This window comes from Oreochromis niloticus, linkage group LG22 (assembly GCF_001858045.2).
Source record: "Oreochromis niloticus isolate F11D_XX linkage group LG22, O_niloticus_UMD_NMBU, whole genome shotgun sequence".
In the NCBI taxonomy this organism is placed as follows: Eukaryota; Metazoa; Chordata; class Actinopteri; order Cichliformes; family Cichlidae; genus Oreochromis; species Oreochromis niloticus.
Window position 1 is genome coordinate 7,932,904 of NC_031985.2, and position 21,497 is coordinate 7,954,400.

Here is a 21,497-nt window from a genome sequence, read left to right on the forward strand (position 1 = left end):
CCTGCAGCTCTTTACTCATCCATGTCATAGATGCAGATATTAAAGATAGAAGACATGATCATGTCCTGTACGATCTTCAGTCTACTGTTATACAGTCATTTCACTGTAGCTCTGAGACTTAGACTTATTTCAAACTGTGTGTGTTTGGACCTATGCTAAATTCCTCAGTATGGATTAAAACAGAAACTAAATAAACTAAATACAGTGTTTCCCCATTTGAGATTTCACGACTTCCTTAATTTTGAAATAAACAAATGCCACACCTGCAATGTGAGGAACAAATCAGAAAGCACCTGATAGTTGATGGACATGCATCTGTGATTACAATCACATAACCTTAACGTTAAAGTTCCATAAATGCATACCTTTGACTAACAACAAAGTTATAAATGTGTTTGGGGTTTTTTCCACGTTATATCAGTTGCACGGAAGTAGCTGTCAACGCAAGTAATCCGGGCGCTGCAGCTTTAAGCGGCTGCGCGCGCTCCCGCGGAGGGCAATCACTTTCTGGCAGACACGGTGACGCACTGGGCAACTGTCGCCGATATCAAAAACCGCCACTGATACCAAGTACGTTACCTTCTTGTCCTGCGCCATCCACAACTTACTCACATACTCAAGTAATGTTACTCGAGTATTACTATTTGAGTTGTATTATACTTGATTAGTTGGGAGAAGTATCGAGACAAGTTCTGAAAAATGCACCGACTTCCCAGATAAACAGATGTCACCATTGGAAGTCACCAAGAAACTGCAGTAATGATTATTCACTTCATTGCGGCGTTCTCCCTCTTAAGTCATGTAGTATCTCCAGGTAAGCTCGTATTTTATGTAATTTTTTAAAACTGTCTCTTGGAATTGAAACTGTGAGTTTTACACGGAGAGGACATCTAACTACTTTCACTTTCATTTGTGGTAATTACAAAAATCGTCGGCGTAAACTGCAAAATTTTAAATACCTGCATACACAAATACTTGTTATTTCCTAGAATTAAAAACATTTATGCAATGACAATAATATTGATATATCTTGTTAAGGTTCAATGTTGAGAGAAGAATCCATAAATAACCACAGATCCAGTCCGGTGTGCAATTAGACAGTATTTTAATAAACACATGTGTGAGTCCGACCGCTGTGCAGATTTCAGCGTCGAACTGAACTTACAATCATTAGACAAGGTTTTATAGGGTTGAGACAACAAAGCCCCCTCTTTTGCAAAACAGACAATAGTACAGCTTACGTCAATCCAAACCACAAAATGTTCCATGAACTTTAACATAGTCTAAAACAGAACATCTTCTTCGGGTCAACGCCAGGTGCTTCCCCTCAGCTCGTCTTCGCTGTCGCTCATCTGTTGCACTTCCTCTAAGTACGTCGGCACACTTCTGCACTTCTGCCCTACCAAAATAGATCCACCATGGTGTGTATGTGTGTGTGCGTGCACGTGCGAGGGCGCGTGCATGCTGTGTACTGCGTACGTGTCATGACCTCTCACTATTTGTGTCTGTATGTATATGTCTCGCCCTTAAATGCTCTCACATCTCACCCGTTACACTTCTGACCTTCACGTGACCAGGAGCCACAGCTCTTTAATAAGCTCAAATGCAATCATGTATAAAAGATTAAAATCATTTTCATAACACAGGTTTTCCTTCTCAGATCTGCCAATATGTTTGCTCCTCCTAATATAGTCTAAAAGTAACCCCAAGCAAAGCAATTTGAACTTTCCCCTATCAGTGATCCCTCTAACTAAGTGTGTGTGTTAATCAACGATACATGCATAATAACACCCTGCTCTTTGGCTTGCACTTAAACTCTGGCTTCAGTTTCACTTCTGCAAAAACATGCTCTGCAGACGCGTTTCGTTTCCTGTCTCATTTTGGCACAGAGTGTATTTTCCTGTCTCTGCCCTCTACACAGAAACCCTGAGATCATAGAAGTATTAAAAACATTTACAACTATAGATTCAACTCAACCGTTTAAAGTGGTTCTTCTTGGACCTTGTAATAAAGACTAATATGATACCAATATGTTTGAACATCTGAATGCATCTAGGAAAGCAACATCACTATTAACATGAAACGGTAATGATGATTATCAAAATAGCAGCAAATAATAGCAGGAAAATATTTCTCCCCTTCACAATCTTTAATTCACACACTAGAATGGTTCTCAGGAGAAAACAAAACTGACGCTTTATACATTTATAGTAAAGTTAAAAACAAGCTTTTCGTATCAGAATCATCTTTCACTGAGCACAGCAATAAGTGACTAATGCCACTTCGAGATGAGATCAGACGAGAACGGGAGACATAATTTTGTTTTAGCAGAATATTCTTGTGTGTGTGTGTGTGTGTGTGTGTGTGTGTGTGTGTGTGTGTGTGTGTGTGTGTGTTCCTGATTTCTTGAACGAGGAAATATATTGAAATTACTTTTAGATATTTAAAATAAATACTATTCTTAAAACAGGAGAAATATTGCAGTCTTGTTTTTCTTAAGCAAAATGGAAATAAACATATAAAACAACCTCAAATCTATATTATTTTTATTTATTTATTTCATGCAGTGAAACACTCCCTGAAGTTGATTTTCATTGAATCATCTGGAGTCCAAGACTTTGTGGGTGTCCTGTGGGCTGATGAAACTGAGCTGGTGCACTGCAATACCAACCTTAACAAAGCAGAACCAAAACCAAACTGGCTTAAAGAATTCATGAAAAGCAATCAAGAACACAACGACTTGTACACTCAAGAGTGTCTTCATAGTCAACATTTTTTTAAAGACACATTAAATGTATTGAGAAGGAGTTGCAGCCAAACTGAAGGTATTGTTGTAAAGCTAAAATGTTCAGAAGCTTTTGCTTTGCCCAAGCAGAACAAGCTTGGTTTGATATCTTCTTTCTTTCTTCCTTCTGTCCCTCAGGTGTTCACACCCTTCAGAGAATGTATGGATGTGAATGGGACAATGAGACTGAAGAGGTCAAAGGTTTTGATCGATATGGTTATGATGGAGAAGACCTTATGGAATTTAACCAGGAGACACAGACATGGCTCATTTCAACTCCTTGTGCTAGCATTGTCAAACACAAGTTAGACAATCAGCAAATTAGAATAGCAGATATTAACCATTACCTCACAAATGTGTGTTCTAAATGGCTAAAAAAGTATCTGGACTATGGAAAATATTTTCTACAACGAACAGGTAAGTTTCCATCACATAACGCTGTTTTGGGGAAACAATATCTACAGGGCCTATTCCTTTCATTTCAAATGAAAGGAATAAAGGAATATATATGCAAAACACAAAGCTGTTCTCTATTAAGGTATAATGCCTTATTTCGTTCTCTTTAGACTGGCCCTCAGTGTCTCTCCTCCAGAAGACTCCCTCCTCTCCAGTCAGCTGCCACGCTACAGGTTTCTATCCTGACCGAGCCGTCATGTTCTGGAGGAAAGATGGAAAAAAACTTTATCAATTGACGGACCGTGAACAGATATACCCTAATCAGGACAGGACGTTCCAAATTAATGTAGTCCTAAAACTTTCATCAGTCACTGTCACAACCCGGCTCATAGGAAGTGACAAACAAATGGGAGACCACACACAGGCTTCTAAAGGCTGTAAAACATATTTAATGAAAATAAGGTAAAGTAACTTAAACACAATGTAAAGGACATAACAGCCATAACTGAAACTTCCAAACGAACAAGACGGGAGCCAGAGACAGAGCCAGTCAGAGCAAGAGAGACCCAGCTGGTTCAGTCAAAGTGTCTTTTATATGCACTGGGACTGGCCTACTCAGGTGTGCTGCATCTGTAATTGGGTCAGCTCCACCTACCTGCAAAAACAGGTAAAAGCAAAAGCAAAACACAAGGCCAGCCCACTGGCCGTCACATCACACCTGAGGATTGGTCAAGGTATGACTGTGTGTTTCAGCTTTCTGCTGTCAAAGAAGACATCATCATCAAACTGGACCAAAAAGTGATCAAGAGTAACAGAGGTAAGAGTGAACCCAAAATAATGGATTTAGTGTGTGTGTTCAGGACCAGATCTTGGGAAAGTAATAACTTTAAACCTAAGAAATCTACATGCTTCATGTTTTCATTATAAATCCTTGGCAAAGACGTAGACCAGCAGACAAATACAAAAGCATTTTTTTGTGTGGTAGTGTGGATGTAATAACTGTTATACATCTATACAGATACACAACTTTGGATTGATGGATGTCTTGTCTTTCCAGATTATTTAATCTGTACAAGTCCCGAAGAGAACAATGATTATTACCTCAAAGTTTTTGTGGGGTTTTTTTTTTGTTCTGCTCATCACAGTCCTTGTTTTCATCGTGTACAAGATTACAGGTGATGTGTATATGTATATGGTATTTTCATTAAACGATTATAAAATTTTATTGATTCAGTTTACCACCCAAAAACAGTTCATCTAAATCCAAAGCATTAATGATGTTGTGAAAGAAAAGTTAAAAGAACAAACATATATTAAAATATTAAAGAGAGTTAGATTTAATTTGTTGTTCAGTTGTTGGTTTAACTTTTTATATCTAAGGTTTAAAATCATGGTTTGAGTTTGTTTGCCATCTACAATCATTTATAGAATTTTCATCAGTTTAAAATACCCCAAATTAAAATTATTTCAACAGAAAAACTTTAATGATGAATCAGATATGAATCAATCAAACCTGTGGTGACTATCTGCAGTATAACATAAATTTGATGTCAAGACTTATGTCATTATATATTTTTGAAGACTGGATATGGTGATTAACACTTTGTTTGTTTGTTTGTTTGTTTCTGCCTGCGATTCCAGTTGACGAAAGCAATCAAAAGAGTAAGCATGAGTTACATTCATTTGAAATAAAAACTGAGTTAGATAATTTGTTGAGTAAAAACCTTATTTTTCCAGAAGACTTGGAGACTTTGAAGTACTCCCCCATCGCTGCACTGGTTCTTGCTCTCATCCTTTGTTGTTTAACTGGAGTTCACTTTTATAAAACAAATACTGGTAAGCAAACAAAACATTTAACTCAAATCTTCACATTATATACATTATATAAATACAACCTCAGGTCAGTGCAAAAATTAAAAAGAGACCTCAAAATAATACAGAGGAAACCCCTAAAATCTGTCGACAACCTATGAATAAGCATTTGGTGGCATTGGGAAGAAAAAAACACATTTTTGACATGAAGAACCAAACTCAGGAAGGAGCAGTTATCTGCTGCAACCAGTTGAGGGTGGGGACAAACAGAGGGAAACGGGCCAGAAGACACATTATGGAAGAGAGCCAGAGTTTTATCAACAGTTCTGCTGTTTTACTCTTTTTAATGAGAAGAGACTATCTCCTGGTAATCCTTTAAAACTACTTGTTCGGTCTTTTTCTAATTGTTTTGTTATCAGCTTTAACATTAGAATGGTAACTGAGGCCTGTAAAGTAAAAAATCTAGCTCTTGGTTTGTTTGTTTTTGTGTGAACATGGCACAGCGTCATGATCCTGGGTTTTCAACCAGCGTTTTCCATTCTTACAATTTCTGTCTGTTCTCTGTTTTAACTAATTTAGGCTTGGTTTAATATTATGCTTTTGCTCAGGCTGTTTTCTCCTTTGTGTTTGTTTCTAGTTCCCCTTAGAGTGACAATTTGTGTTTTGATCTCTATTCTTAATACCATGATTAGCTGGGTTGTGTTCTTGACTTCTGGTTTGTATTAATTCCTTATTACAGTTATCAGCAGTTCTCTGTTCCCATTGTCAAGTCATCGTCATCCCTGTTTGTGTTTCAGTTTTTTGTTATTTCCCATTTTATTTTTTTAGTCTTTGTCCCCTGTGTGCTGTTTAATTTTTCCATGTCTTGTCCTCCTTAATTGTTGTCAGCTGTTTTCCCACCTATTGGCCATCTGCTTGTTGTCCTATGGCTCTATTTATTCTCTCTATCTCCAACTGTTCATTGTGGTTTTGTACTGTTTGTCGGTCCTTGCATTGCTCCATGCTATTTTTTGGATTATTGAACTTACGTTTCCTACAGCATTATCTGTTTGCTGCCACAACTACAATATAAGTTAGTTTCAGTTAAGTTAATGGTTTTCCTTGTCTGCATCTGGGTCTACTCCACAACCTTACACACCATTTGCCCTTCTAGTGAATCTGCTAGAACGTCCACACATTGCAAAGCTTGGCAATGGTTTCCAACAATACAGTGAATGAACAGAATAAAATGATTGACAATGAATGTTCCAGACCAGCAATCTGAAAAAATTGTTCTGCTTTGATAGGTGTTCACACTTACTTATAATCAGTTAATCACATGTATTTAATTAGCAGCATCTGGCTGTTACTTACTATCTTAACTCCTATTAAAGCAGTAAGGGTGTACTTAGATTTTCACAGGACTGCTTCTGCATTTTTGTTAAATAATGACATGGTATAATAATGTATGTCATGTATTGTTGCCTACCTGATGTTTACATTATATTCTGATATGTAGTCTTATAAGGGTTATGTTGACAGAAGTTATACTTTTGTTTAACTATAATTGAACATAATGTTGTTCAGGCTGGATTGTCATTTCCTGTATATTTCAGTACTTTGACACAACAAGGGAAAAGTGTTAAGATTACAATCAAAGTGGAAACAGTATTAGAATAAATGTTTTTATAAACCTCTAAGTGTGGTAGGAGAGAGTTCAACAAGGGGACAGAGACATTAATTTTTTGTGTTTCAGATTTCTCCGTAATTCTTCGATCTGGTAAGTAAAGCATATTCTGTTATTCTTTCTTATGTGATCTATGCTATTAAGGTGAAGATTTTTAAAAGTCTTTGTGATAACCATTCGTTCTTCTGGTAGATTATGCGTTGAAATGGAGAGAGCCATTACCTGGAATACAATGGGGACCCTGAAACAGGACGTAATTATAAGACCTTGACTTTACATTATTGAAGCATTAATGCATTTGTTTTTTTATTTACTGTTGATTGATGTGCACCCTATTTTTTCGCTGACTTGTTGAATGGACATTATATGGCTCACTACTTGAATGCAAACACAAGGCTGTGTTTGTATATTATTTCAGTGCAAACTGTGTTTTGAATTTATCTTTGTACTGTGGATTCATAACTGTGTAGACTCACAAATTATCACGGTTAGCACTGGCCAACCGTGGGGATGTGAGGAAGAAGGACCCAAATGCTGGACTCTTTATGATAAACAGTGCATTTATTTACAGTGGTGTAAATAATCCACAGAATAATAAGTCCCCGTGTGTTCCCTTGACTCCCTTGTCGTGTCTTCCACCCACAAGTCCGTGCTCTTCCACTCCTGTGTGTCCCGCCACCCCGTGCTCACTGCTCTTGTCTTCCACGCTCCTTCCTGGATAAAATAACAAAGAAGCAACCATCAGGATACTCAACCACTGCAGGCATGCACTCACTTAACTTGCCTCACAAAGACCACTGACGTGGAGTCTCACACAACAATCCCGCGCCGAGGAGCGCTCGGCCACACTCTTAAGTAGCTCCCCGATGAGGCTTCATTAGCTGCAGGTGTGTGTGATCATCCGCTTCAGGCGTGGCCAGCCTCCAGATGGGACACACCTACCAGGCCTGCCTGAAACCCAGTGCTCAGCCACACTCACAGACACACCCACTTGCCTATACATACAAGCATGGAGAACACAAGAATAGCAGCACAGTGCAGCAAACATACATCATATATCAGTCCATAACTGCTCATGGACCCTGGATCACTCAGATCCAGGTCCCTGACACAAATAAAACTATGGGGATGTTTGAGTAGTAAGTAATGTTAGAGCAGAAATGGAAATGGGTTTATGGCTGTCATTTCTTCAAAGCTTGATTTGTTTAAAAAAAAAAAAAAAGTTTTCATCCTAAGTCTACGAGATGGCAGCAGAGACTCTGTAAATCTCCCTTTAGGGCTCACAGCAGATTTTTGTCAGTGCGACTTGTCATACAGTCCCGATCAAAAGTTTAAAGACCAGTTGAAAAATGGCAAAAAAAATCATATTTTGCATGGTTGGATCTTCACAAGGTTCCAAGTCGAGCTTCAACACGCAACAAGAAGAAATGAGACAAAACATTTTTTGAGCATGCAATTTATCGAAACCAACACTTAAACTGAAACAGGCTGTTTTACAGCTGATCAGAAGTTTAGGACCACACCTGCAAAAAAACCCATAAACTCCCCAAAACAGAAATCAAAGTTCCAAACATGAACTCAATAATGAGTAGCTCCACCGTTATTGTTAATCACTTCAAAATTCATTGAGGCATACTTGATGTAAGCGTTTCCATGAGGTGAGTGGGAACATTTCCCGAAGTGGTGAAGACGGCCACACGAAGGCAATCTACTGTCTGGAACTGTTGTGTCTGGATATGTTCTAGCCTTTTTAAAGGTATAATACAAAGTGATTATCTTTTTGTGTTTACAAACACTGCCCCGCTCAACAAGTGAGCAGTGTCGGTCAAACCAGTTAGAAGATAAATATAGAGAAGCAGCATTAGCAAAAAGCCATGAATAATACATAATTATCAGAAATGACATGAAGTGACAAAGTAAATATAACATTTTTTTTAATCTGTCTAACTTATAAACTTTTTATGTTTGATCTATATTATATATGTGGGATGGGATTTATGGGATTTGGACAGCTGCATTCAAAAAGAACATATTTCTTCTTCACATACTAAATGCCAAATTCTATAACCTGTTTGTGTGTTTTGATTTTTGAGCTGGCTGTATATATTTTTAAAAAGTGCAAATTTGGGAGTATGGATTAAAACACAAATTCAAAAAATAAACTCTGCATTTCCACAACTGAGATCTCACCTTTCCTCTTTGGTAACGACTGCCACAGCTGCCACGGCTGCCACGATTACCACAACTGCAATGGAAACGATAACTAGAACAACGATTGCAGCTCCAATGTCAGTGGGATTCTCTGTTGAATAGAATATGGAAGGACTTTAATAATAAATTTGTGCTGTTACTTAAAAATAAGTGAAGAACAAATCAGTAAGGACCTGGTAGTTGATGCATCTTATATCTCTGATTGAAATAATAAGATTTATCAGTTCCACAGTTGGTACCTCATTACTTTTTGCTCACTTCAGTTATCTATCATGTGTCCCCTCTTCAGTGAACCATCTTACTGAGTTGTTAGTAGTAGAGATTTGATTGGTAAATGTGGTAAAATTGGTAAAAGGTCAACCTATCCAATATTGTCTCAAGCAACTTACACCATTATAGAAAGAAATCATCAATCAATTAATACTCTGTGTGAAAGCACTTTGCAAAACTGAGCAGAAAAAAGAAAAGTTGACAGGAAGAAACAGAATCAGGGCCATGACATGCTCATCTGCCAGAGCAAGCTGGGAGAAAGTTTCGAGTGAAAAGGTGATCATGGAGACACAGCAAGCAACATAACACATAACACAGGAAGAGATAATTGGGCGGTCAGGTCTTCAGACCTGGAACATGAAGTCACAGAGTCAGAGACAAATGCATAAAGGAGAGTAATTTGTGTTTGCTGTCTTTTGTACACAAGACAAAAAGTTTATTCCATTCATTTCAAGGGTTTTGATGTTAATATTATTATACTATTATAACAACTTGTATTGATGAATGATTACAGTGCTTGGTGAGAATCTTGTTGTCCTCTTCTAAATAAATAATTCTAGTGATTATGTGGAACTACTGAGTGCCAACTCAGTATGATGCTTTACGTTAATACTGTAGTATTAATAACTACCGTGTAAAAATGCTCCAGTCTTACTCATATTGGTCCTGATCACTACTCGGTCCAGTTTGGTGATGATGTCATTGTTCACACTATAGAACTGAAACACACAGTGGTACCTCTCCCAGTCTTCAGGTGTGACTGATGAAACACTGAGATCAACACTTGTCTGAAAGGTCCCATCATTGTTGGGAAGGATCTCTCCCAGATCCACACCTTCATGAATCTCCTCTTCATCTTTCCTCCAGAACATCAGGGCTCTGTCAGGATAGAAACCTGTAGCGTGGCAGCTGACTGGAGAGGAGGAGAAGACTTCTGAAGGAGAGACACTGAAGGAAGAACTGGAGAGAGACAGGCAGTTGTTAGATTGTCGTTTGAATTTGACTCCCTTTAAAAAGCCATACATTTTCTCTTTTACAACCAGTGGCGGTCCTAGCCAAACAGGCTAGGACCGCCACTGAACTGAATTTCACAAGAGAAACATACGCACACACAGATATGAAGAGAGAGAGAGTATGCATTGTATGCAAACGGCTACCAAACAGCCATCATAATTCGTCATACAGTGAGAACAGGACAAATCAACAATTGACAATGATTAATTAATATTAAAATCTGTAACATTGTTTCAGGATGACCTGCCATTATCCAATGACACATCTGCTTACCTGTATATTTTGCTCATTTCTCCTCCTCTTCTTTTCTCTTTTTTTCTAAACTGAGCACCTGATGGCTTTGAACCCAGGATTCAAATCATGAACACATAATGGGCTTGGATTTACAACATTATGAATGAAATGTGCTCTATTTGGAAGCAGCAGGTCTCCCTCTCCTTTCCACGGGTTGTGTGTGAGATTTTTTTTGTTATTGATCCCTTTACCCCGAGTCCTAAAGTGTATATTTATTTTCTTACTTTTCTTATATTTATTGTTTGTTTACTTGCACTGCTGTAAATGGAGCCTCGTCTCGTCTCTCTATATACTGGACTGTATGTAGCGGAGATGACAATAAAGTTTACTTTGAATTCAGCAGCAAGCAGGCACACCAAGGAAAAACAAATTATTGCAAATTATAAGTCTGTATCATAATGTCTGCTGTTTTCGTGTTTGTTGGTTTGTTTTAATTTTCTTTTATTTTGCGAGTTGGTTATTAGATGCTGCTCCAGCCAGCCAGAGAATCCCCCGCCCTCTCCTCCCTGTGCAGCAAGCAGCAGGCGCACCTCGCAAACGGAGGGCGCCCTTACTCCCAGCAAATAAGTGATAGAAAACCGATCGGTGCCTATGCCATCCCCAGTATGCGCTGGCATGACGTCGCGCAGCATGAGTACGAGTAATTTTTTTTTTCTTTTTTTTTTTTGGGCCGATGCCCGTTATGCCACCCCCACCACGATGCCGCCCCGGGCAACCGCCCGTATCTAAGACCGCTACTGTTTACAACTTCACATGAGATTCTGTAATTTTACCTGCTGTCTGCAAAAACTTTCTCCTGTAGTGGACATACTTCTTTAAAAGCCCAGGGCATTCATGCATGTAAAGGTTTTTATTGTAATTTAATGTAGGATTTTCAGCATCCCATCTCAGTTTGGTGATGATAGCCTGTGGTTTTTTGGAGCGATCCATGTCAGTGTCTGTAGGTCCGATGATAGAAAGTCTTCTCCATCATATCCATACTGCTTGAACCCATTAATCTTTTCAGTCTCATCATCCCATTCACATCCAATCATCCTTTGCAAAATATGAACACGTCTAAAGAGACACGGTGACAAAAACCACGGGAAATTAGTGAGATGTCAGCAGAGCTCATAGCCGATATCAGATCTTTGTCATCTGATACAGACACAAAAAAGAGGATCTCCTGTTACTCACATAAAAACCAGCCTATCAACTTAAGGACAGTGTCGAAGTGTCACTTCTTTCTGCTTTTATTCACTGTTCTTATTTTCTTTTCACTTGTCTTCATAAGCAGTAAATCTCATTACTATCTATTGCATTGTATGCAGTAGATAGTAATATGTATACATATATATATATATATAAGACTTATATATATGTATACATATACAGTGGGATGCAAAAGTTTGGGCATCCCACTGTAGATAGTTTAGTAGATCCGCCTTTTGCAGAACTTACAGCCTCTAAACGCTTCCTGTTGGTTCCAATGAGAGTCTGGATTGTGGTTGAAGGTATTTTGGACCATTCCTCTTTACAAAACATCTCTAGTTCATTCAGGTCTGATGGCTTCTGAGCATGGACAGCTCTCTTTAACTCACACCACAGATTTTCAATAATATTCAGGTCTGGGGACTGAGATGGCCGTTCCAGAACGTTGTACTTGTTTCTCTGCATGAATGCCTTAGTGGATTTTGAGCAGTGTCGTTGTCTTGTTGAAAGATCCAGCCCCAGCGCAGCTTCAGCTTTGTCACTGATTCCTGGACATTGGTCTCCAGAATCTGCTGATACTCAGTGGAAACCATGTGTCCCTCAACTTTGACACTATTCCCAGTCCCTGCACTGGCCACACAGCCCCACAGCATAATGGAACCACCACCATATTTTACTGTAGGTAGCAGGTGTTTTTCTTGGAATGCTGTGTTCTTTTTCCTCCATGCATAATGCCCATTCTTATGCCCAAATAACTCAATAACTTTATTTTCATCAGTCCACAGCACCTTATTCCAGAATGAAGCTGGCTTGTCCAAATGTGCTTTAGCAAACCTCAAGCGGCTCTGTTTGTGCTGTGGGCGGAGAAAAGGCTTCCTCTGCATCACTCTCGCATACAGCATCTCCTTGTGTAAAGTGCGCCGAATGGTAGAACGATGCACTGTGATTCCATCTGCTGCAAGATGATGTTGTAGGTCTTTGGTGCTGGTCTGTGGGTTGACTCTGACTGTTTTCACCATTCGTCACTTCTGTCTATGCAAGATTTTTCTTGGTCTGCCACTTTGAGCCTTAACTTGAACTGAGCCTGTGGTCTTCCATTTTCTCAATATGTTCCTAACTGTGGAAACAGACAGCTTAAATCTTTGAGACAGCTTCCTGTATCCCTCCCCTAAACCATGATGGTGGACAATCTTTGTCTTCAGGTCATTTGAGAGTTGTTTTGAGACCCCCATGTTGCTACTCTTCAGAGAAAATTAAAAGAGGGGGAAAAGTTACAATTGACCCCCTTAAATACTCTTTCTCATTATTGGATTCACCTGTGTATGTAGGTCAGGGGTCACTGAGCTCACCAAGCCAATTTGAGTTCCAATAATTAGTTCTAAAGGTTTTGGAATCAATTAAATGACAACAGTGCCCAAATTTATGCACCTGCCTGATTTTGTTTAAACAATTATTGCACACTTTCTGTAAATCCAATAAACTTCATTTCACTTGTCAAATATCACTGTGTGTATCTCCTATATGATACATTTAACTGACATTTTTTATTGTAACAACCAACGATTTATACAGGAAAATAATGACTTTTAACAAGGTTGCCAAAACTTTTGCACCCCACTGTATATGGTGGCTGAGCAACAAGCCTTTATATCCAAAATTACAGGAAATCCCTTCCTTGTAGAAAGCACTTTGTGTCATCAAAACAGAGTGAGCCATTGATGCAGTACTTTTGTGTCATGGTACTAGGTGTTCCTTGTTTTCACTTCCTTTTTAATTAAAAAAATTATTTTTCTTGATTATTATTATTATTATTATTATTATTCTCTAACTTGGTCCTCATGCATGTGACCTAAAACTCAATGTCAGTATTCTGTAGTGTATATGTTGGAGAGAGGAGGCAGGTGAGGCTCTTGCTCTGACACGTTGTCTGTTTCACCTTTGATTTGACCAAGTATTGCAACCCTGTGACAGCCCAGCCCTGTCAGTATTGGCTGTTGGGTCTGCTTTTTGCTAATCCTTTTCAGGCACTTCTCAGGTGCTTCTCTCATCTAATAAAGGAATTTACTTCACCTGCTTGGTAGACAATATTAGCTGGCTTCATTTTTGCCAGACGGCTTTGGTTGGTTTTCATTAGCTTTGATATGCAGGTTATAGCTCAGTGCTTGGTCATATTTTGTTCACATTTTCTCAGATTATGAGTAATAAATTGGCTAAGTGAAAAATGTTAGTGTCGCTCTGTTCTTTGTTATGCTCTGAATGAGCCGAGCATAACACCCCATATTCTGTGTCCTTTGGTAGATTCTGATTTTATAATGATATATAATAATAAGCTTTATTTATAAAGCATACTTAAAAACCAAGGGTATCCCAAGGTGCTTAACATGTAACATAGAAGATAAAGGGAAGATAACAGAAATAGGACCAAAGCAAGTACTAGGTATGCAAGCAGATAACTGTCACTGATACATAGAAGAAGCAGCAGATACAGAACAAACAAGGAATTAAATGAGCATAAAAGTGCATAATGTAAAAACACAAGTGAAATGTTAACTAGAGGAAAAGCCAAGATTCAATAAGTGGGTCTTTAGTCGTGATTTAAACAGTGCAATAGAATCAGAGAGGGAGGTTATTCCACAGCACCAGGTCAGCCAGAGCAAACGCAGGGTCACCCAGAGACTTCAGCCGAGATCTAGGTTGCGTCAGAAGTAGTTGAGTAGCAGACTTAAGTGTTGTAGAAGGAATATGTGGCCTGAGAAGTTCACTAAGATAACTCGGCGCTAATTTATTAATAGTTTTGAACGTAAGGAGTAATATTTTAAATTGAATACGGCAATTTATGGGCAGCCAGTGCACGCCAGCTAGAACAGGAATAATAGAGCAGAATTTCCTGGAACCGGTCAGGAGGTGGGACACTGCATTTTGGACTGTTTGCAGTCTAAGGAGAAGAGAAGAGGGAAGACCTAAGTACAGGGAATTACAATAATCCAACCTGGAGGTCGCAAAAACATGAATAATAAGGGTGGGTTTTGATAATCGATTTATCGATTAAAATCGATTCTGGCTTGGATAACGTGATATCGATTCATTAAAATCCTGAATCCATTTTTTAATATTAATTTATCTTGCCCGAAACTCCAGAATCTCAGATGAAACCTCACAACATTTCAACAACCACCAAACAGCTAAAACAGTAAATGAGAGCAGGTACACGGATTCTGCACAAAGATGTGAGCACAAAGTGCGGACCCGCGGATCAGAATCAGTGAGATGTCGCCTTTCTCACCCGAAGGCACGGACATGGTCGGGGCTGAAAGCCGCCAGCTCGCTGATTCTGATGCTTCGGCGGGTCCGCGCTTTGTGTTTACGTCCTTTTTGCACTGATTCTAAAGCTGTTAGTTTTATCTCTCTCCAAACAATATTGACCGAACCAGCAGCAAAAGAAGATCCAAACTACGCTTCACATAAATATCGTCATGAATTCCCTCTTACTTTTGCTGTTTTGCTTCCACCACACTTCATGCACAGCTCTTTCTCTCTCTCTTGCGCTATACTTCAAGAACAGTTTCCCGTCTAAAAATCTGTTTTCTGCATTATTGGCTTGCACGCACAAGTCTACCGTTGTTTACAGCGCTGTCGGCCGCTGTTTTTTTTTTCCTTTTACTTACTTCCGAAAAGAAAGCCTCATTTCTGCTGTTCAATAGGCTTCTGAACAAATGTAAACTTTTTAAAATTATGCAAAATGCAAAACGCTTAGCCGTGTCTCTAATAAAACCGCTGTAACGTCAGAGGTAAAGTTCATATGTTGATTAATGGTTTTCTTTCGTTTTTGATGTACTGCAGAATATTTTTTATAAAATCCCAGGCCAGGAAAATCACCTTCATGTTTTTCTGTGTTATATCTTCAGCTACTTTGACACAAAGGCATCTGCTGTGATGCTCACACCTTTGATAAAGTCGCGAGTGTCAGCTTCCTTTTTATAGATACAAAAATATGTAAATGTACTGATCTGAATTATAATATTTCTGGCTGTCTCAGGCAAAATTTTCCAGACTTAAATCGAATTGAATCGAATCGAATCGAAGTAAATCGAATCGTGGATGGAATCGATTCGGGACCTTGTGAATCGGAATCGAATCGATTGTAGAAATCAGTGATGATACCCAGCCCTAATATATATATATATATATATATATATATATATATATATATATATATATATCCTGAAAAAATAATCAGTGGGAAAAATTGCAAACTGGTGAAATTGGTGCAAGGCACTATTTCCATTGAAAAGAATGGACATTCAAAGTTTGATTTTTTTTTTTTTTTCAAAAGAGCCATGGCTTGAAAAGTAAACACTGAATACTGCAGTAATAAAGGCCCTGAAGTTGAAAAGTGGCAGAAAAATAAGCTACTGAAACTTTACCAGTGTTGGCTTAAAAGAAAGGATGGTACATATTTGACGAGGTAAACATGTTGTTCCCACATCATAACTAGAAAACTGTTCAATCGTACAGTCTGTTCCTGAGAACCAGGCCTTCTTTGAAAGGCTGTTCCTTTTGAGCTCCATAACCAGTTTCTATAATACGTCAAAGGTATACTTCAGTTCCAGTGGGTAGGTGAGGTTCAAAGTGTACATTAGTCCAAACAGCATTGCAGCTGCTAGGGTATAGTTATCCAAATCCTGCAAGACTCTCTGGCCTTCAAGGACTATCCTGATGGCATCCTCAGGGATGCCACTGGCATCTCTTGACTTTATGATGTAGATTCCCATGGTTGTTTCCCTATTAGATTGTTGGATAATGGCTTCATCTGTGGCCTGGAAAACGCAAAGTTCCAAAATTTAATTCAACAGAACACTGGTCAAAAAACCTTATACCAAATTTTATTTTAATCTGTGTCACAATACCAAAAAAAATGTTAACATTAACACATTAGGTGAACAAAAATGGATTCATTACAGCATGTGATTTGAGTCCTCAGAATGCTCAAAAAGGTAATGCATTTCTGAAGTGAAATCTCCATGCAAAGAAGCAGAATATTGTCAGAGCATGGAGAGGTGTCCAACTATGAACTCAACACATGGTCCTAATGCATGTAAAAGAAAAAAACGCACCTATGGTAAATTTTGAAAATCCCAGGTGATTTGCAACATCATTCTGGCATAGAGTGACAAGCAGCATTTTGTTAAAATCATTATTATTTTCCTGTCTCTCTATAAATCAGTTAAAATAATTTGTTGGGTTTTTTGTGTGTTTAACATAGTGTAAGCTGTTGAACTTCTCTGCCAGAAGTTGTCATAATTTATGTTATCAGTACATTACATTCACTGCCCTAGAACATGAAATAAAGCCCCACGTCATGCACTTTCTCTTCTAATGAGTACTGCAGGCCCTTCATAGGTGTCATGCACCAAATAAAGTGACTTTAGTGAAGACACCCCCCCCCACACACACACACACACAGCCCACCCCCACCGCAAACTAGCTTGTTTAACTGTAAAACATTTTAGTTACAACCAGTTAACTAAATGGACACAAGTTTGTTATTCTGCATTCACTGAGAAAAAACAAGCGAAAGTGACTGGGCACTAACTAAAAAAATGTTAATGCACATAATATTGTCCCGCAGCTTAAGCTAGCATTATCTTTAGTTAACTTAAGGAATGACTTGTTTTTTTCATTATATTGCTCAACAGCAGTTCATGAGAAAACTTCCCCATCTAACGGATGTTCTCTTTGTTTCCCCTCAAAAATTTAGTTTTAAGTTTACCTCGACAAAGTAAAGCTCAGCGCCAAAGGTAAACAAAGCGAAGAAAAAAAAAAATGGCAGACCACCACACTGAATTTTCCCTCGCAGAACACACCCTGGGGGGGTGGAGTTTCAAAAGAAAACATAACTATTTTCTATTATTTTAATATGACTGGTTTTCAAAGACTGAACATCCTTCTTAAACAAGTGAAAGGCGTGAGATTTAATTATGTTTAGACCAAAAATATAAATGATTCATGTTGGATATATGTACTGCATTTTTACTAATTTAACAACCTCATCATTGCATTAGCTTTATGCTATAGCATTACGCTTACATTAGCTTGAAGCTCAAGGTCGTCATTTTATTTAATTTCTTTTTCTGGGCTCACAAACAGGACACACAGCATTTAGATAACCGTTACACTGAATCTTGGGTCTGTGTTGAGTCTTCCAGCTGCTGACTACAGAAGCTAGATTAACCTTTCAGCATGTTTATAGCGGCTGTGGCTATGTGCTGGAAATGTTACCGTGTGTGAGCAGTCACATTGGCAGCAGACATGTTTCAACAAGCTACTCTTATCCCGGCCCTACATTAGCTTGTTTAATGGTTAAGACACTGCAGGTACCACCACTTACTACAGACACAGATTCAAGTTTGTAATAGTCTGTTAATTTAGACTGAAATAATATACAAACAATATTAACTCACATTATATATGATAATTACTAATTTGCTTATCACATATATATATATATATGTATGTATATGTATATATATATATATATACATATACATATATATATTTAGACTTCTCTCAGTTCCTTAAATTCGATTCAATTGTCTAAGCTACACAAAAGCGACACATTTGATTCTAAGGACAAAAAATGTCAGTTTTTCCTTTATGTTATGACTTTATTCTGCACTACGTGCTTTCGATTTATATGTTCGTCCTACTTGATAGCGCTACTTGCTTTTACTATTCATAGCATCTTGGACAATTCCACAGTTTTTCATTTCAAAGGTATCTTGCTACTAAAGTGTGTGTGTGTGTGTGTGTGTGTGTGCGCGCGCGCGCGCGTGCGCGTGTGTGTATACATGTTCAGACATCTTTGTGAGGACAAAAAGTTGGCATGCTTGTGGGGACCAGCAGTCACTTATGGGGACAAAATGCCCTTCCGCATGAAGTTGAAGTTGAGGCTCAAAATGTGGTTTTCGTGTCAGGGTCACAATTAGGTTGTGGTTAGGTTTAGGCTGAGGGTTAGGATTAGGCATTCATTTTTGATGGTGAAGGTTAGGGTAAGCTGCTAGAGAAAGCATTATGTCAATAAGATGTCCTCACTAAGATATGAAAACAAGTTTGTGTTTGTGTGATGTGTCTAACTTATCTTCTCTCAGAAGCCCATCTGCATTATAAACTAATGAATGATGCTAACCTTTCAGAGCTTCAAAGATATCTTTCTTGCAGCAGGAACTAAAGCAAAACTGGACTTTGCAGCACACAGCAGATTCTGGAAATGATTGTGCACTCTGAGAGAGAAAACTGCTCCCCAGCCTCCTCTGAGGACTCCTCCATGTCAGTCACAGAGGTAGAAAGACACCAGCTAGATTTCAGCTGTCTGAAGATGGATGAAGGAGCGACAGGATGGACTTGTCCATCTCCAGATTTTGGTGTCCCACACAAGACTATACTATGTCCCAGCACTCTGAGGTTTGATCCTGGGATACTACACAGTGTGCCACTATGCCATGAGTAAACTGAAGTCCGGCTTTGCAGATCCCTCTCATCAGTAAATATAAGATATATTTTTTGTCATATGGGTCAAATTCATTAAGATTTTAATGCTTAAAGAAAATCATTTTCCTTTAAGACCAAAGACTTATATGACCCAATTAGCAGGAAAATAAGTAAGTAAGTAAATAAAGGTTTATTTATATAGCACTTTTCACAGACATATGTCACAAAGTGCCTTTTGGAATAAAAATGTCTTTAGCTGATTTTTAAAGGTCACCACCGAGTCCAAATTATAATGGGTCCAAAAATTAACGTCAACATATACAAAGTTGTTGGTTATGACTTAGCAGTAGCTGGTAGTGGAATGGATACTGTCTATAAAGACCTCGAAAAATAATAAGGGGAATTTGTTCCATCTTTTTATAACTTGAGCATTGTTTATTAGTAAATATTTACAGTACAAACAAACAAAAAAGAATTCCAACAAACTGAAAGCAAAACAAACAAACAAACAAAAACAGATTAAAAACAAAAAATAAAAAATAAAAAATAAAAATTATGAAACACTATTGATGGAGTCAGTCTGATCTGATTTAGTTTCATCAGTTTGGGAGTGCTGTTGGTAAATGGTCCATGTCCTCTGGTCAGCAAGCAGATACCTTGAAATAACCACAGGATGCTATAAAATAATAATAATGATTAAAAAAAATCTATACACACGTTAACTTGTAGCCAGTGTAGTTCAACAGCTCCTGCAGTGACATATTCTGGTCTCTCACTGTTTTGCAATTTTCAGGTAGAAGCTGCAGTGTATAAGTGTCTGAGTGAAGCCAGCATAAAGTCATTTACAGCAGTCAAGGTGAGAAAAAGATGATTGAATGTAAATCAGTGACAGACAGAAATGATAAAGATGTCCTTTTCTTAATGAAACAAAACAACATTTATTTTGACAACAAACTAAGCTTACTTTTAATTTTGAGACAAATAATTAAAATTGATGAAGGAAAGATCTATAACCGTGTGTCATCTGCATACCACTGGTGAGATATACTGTATTTTGAACGATCTTGCTGATAGCAGTGCACCAGGTTCCTATTTGACAGGTATGAGCATAATACATATAGAACATGTTTAACTTTTTTGAAAACAACTGAATACTCACACGCCAGACAGAAATACCAGAAATTAAAGAACTGTTATCAATAAAAATAGAATAGAATAGAATAGAATAGCTTTTTATTGTCACTGTTACAAGAACAGTGAAAGGCAGTTTGGCATCTCTCCATGTGTGTGAAGTACACAATAGCGTAAGTATTTACACAATGACCAATTTACATTTACACAAGAAAGATATGTACAAGTTATACATACACCTGCAAACATACACGCACATACATACATATATGTATATATACATATTTGCATCCGTACATGCATACACACACATATTTCCACATACACGCTTACATCTATATACATACACATACATGCCATCTAACTAGCAGGTGCATTGAGAGGTGCAGTGTGATCAGTGATATTGCACATTGAGTGTGTGGCGGGGGATGATATTGCACATTGAGTGGGGGTGGGGGTGCTGTTGGAACTATACTAAATAATGTTATAATAAATAAAGTTTAAAGTGGTAAGGGTGTTGTTTGCATTGAAGTATAAACAGAAATACGATTTATAAATAAGGTGTAATGTCCATGAGTGTTGGCAGTGCAGTTATCCTCCAATCAGGGTGGAGGTAGGGCATGTTTGACAGCCTGTGGGTAAAAACTTCTGTTGAGTCTGTTTGTCTTCGACCTGATGGACCTGTAGCGTTTACCAGAGGGAAGGGGGGAAAAAAGTGAGTGTCCAGGGTGCGAGGGGTCTTTAATGATGATGCTGGCTTTCTGCTGAAGTCTGCCAGTATAGATGTCTCTGAGGGGAGTTAGTGAAGTGCCGATTGCCCGCTCTGCTGCCCTCACCACCCGCTGCAGTTTCCTCTTGTCCTCCGCAGTGCAGCAGTTGAACCAGAGTGTGCAGCAGTAAGTCAGAAGGCTCTCAATGGTGGAGCGGTAGAAGTTTACTAGCAGTCTTTGGGGTAATTGAGCCTGACGTAGTTTCCTGAGGAAGTACAGCCTTTGTTGTGCTTTCCCTACCTGGTGGGAGATGTTTGTGGACCAGGTAAGGTCGGCCGAGATGTGGACTCCGAGAAACTTGAAGCTTTCTACCCTTTCTACCTCCTTCCCATCAATGTAGAGGGTAGAGTGCTCAGATCGCTTTGTTCTTCTGAAGTCGATTACCATCTCCTTGGTCTTGGCTGTGTTCAGATGCAGGTTGTTGTCGTCACACCATTGCTTCAGATGCTGAACCTCCTCTCTGTAGGCT

The 21,497-nt window shown here is 38.5% G+C and overlaps 1 non-coding gene across 2 annotated transcripts; it reads left to right on the top strand.

Moving 5' to 3' along the window:
* The first annotated feature begins 516 nt into the window (after positions 1 to 516).
* Positions 517 to 8,837, top strand: LOC109196542 (uncharacterized). Of its 2 annotated transcripts, XR_003215979.1 has the most exons (9): positions 517 to 814; positions 2,568 to 2,825; positions 2,924 to 3,202; positions 3,352 to 3,998; positions 4,239 to 4,356; positions 4,823 to 4,843; positions 4,919 to 5,017; positions 6,729 to 6,752; positions 6,852 to 8,837. It is a non-coding gene; the product is annotated as an uncharacterized LOC109196542 (transcript). The 2 variants fall into 2 exon arrangements; XR_003215980.1 differs by lacking the exon at positions 4,823 to 4,843.
* The last annotated feature ends 12,660 nt before the right edge of the window (positions 8,838 to 21,497 follow it).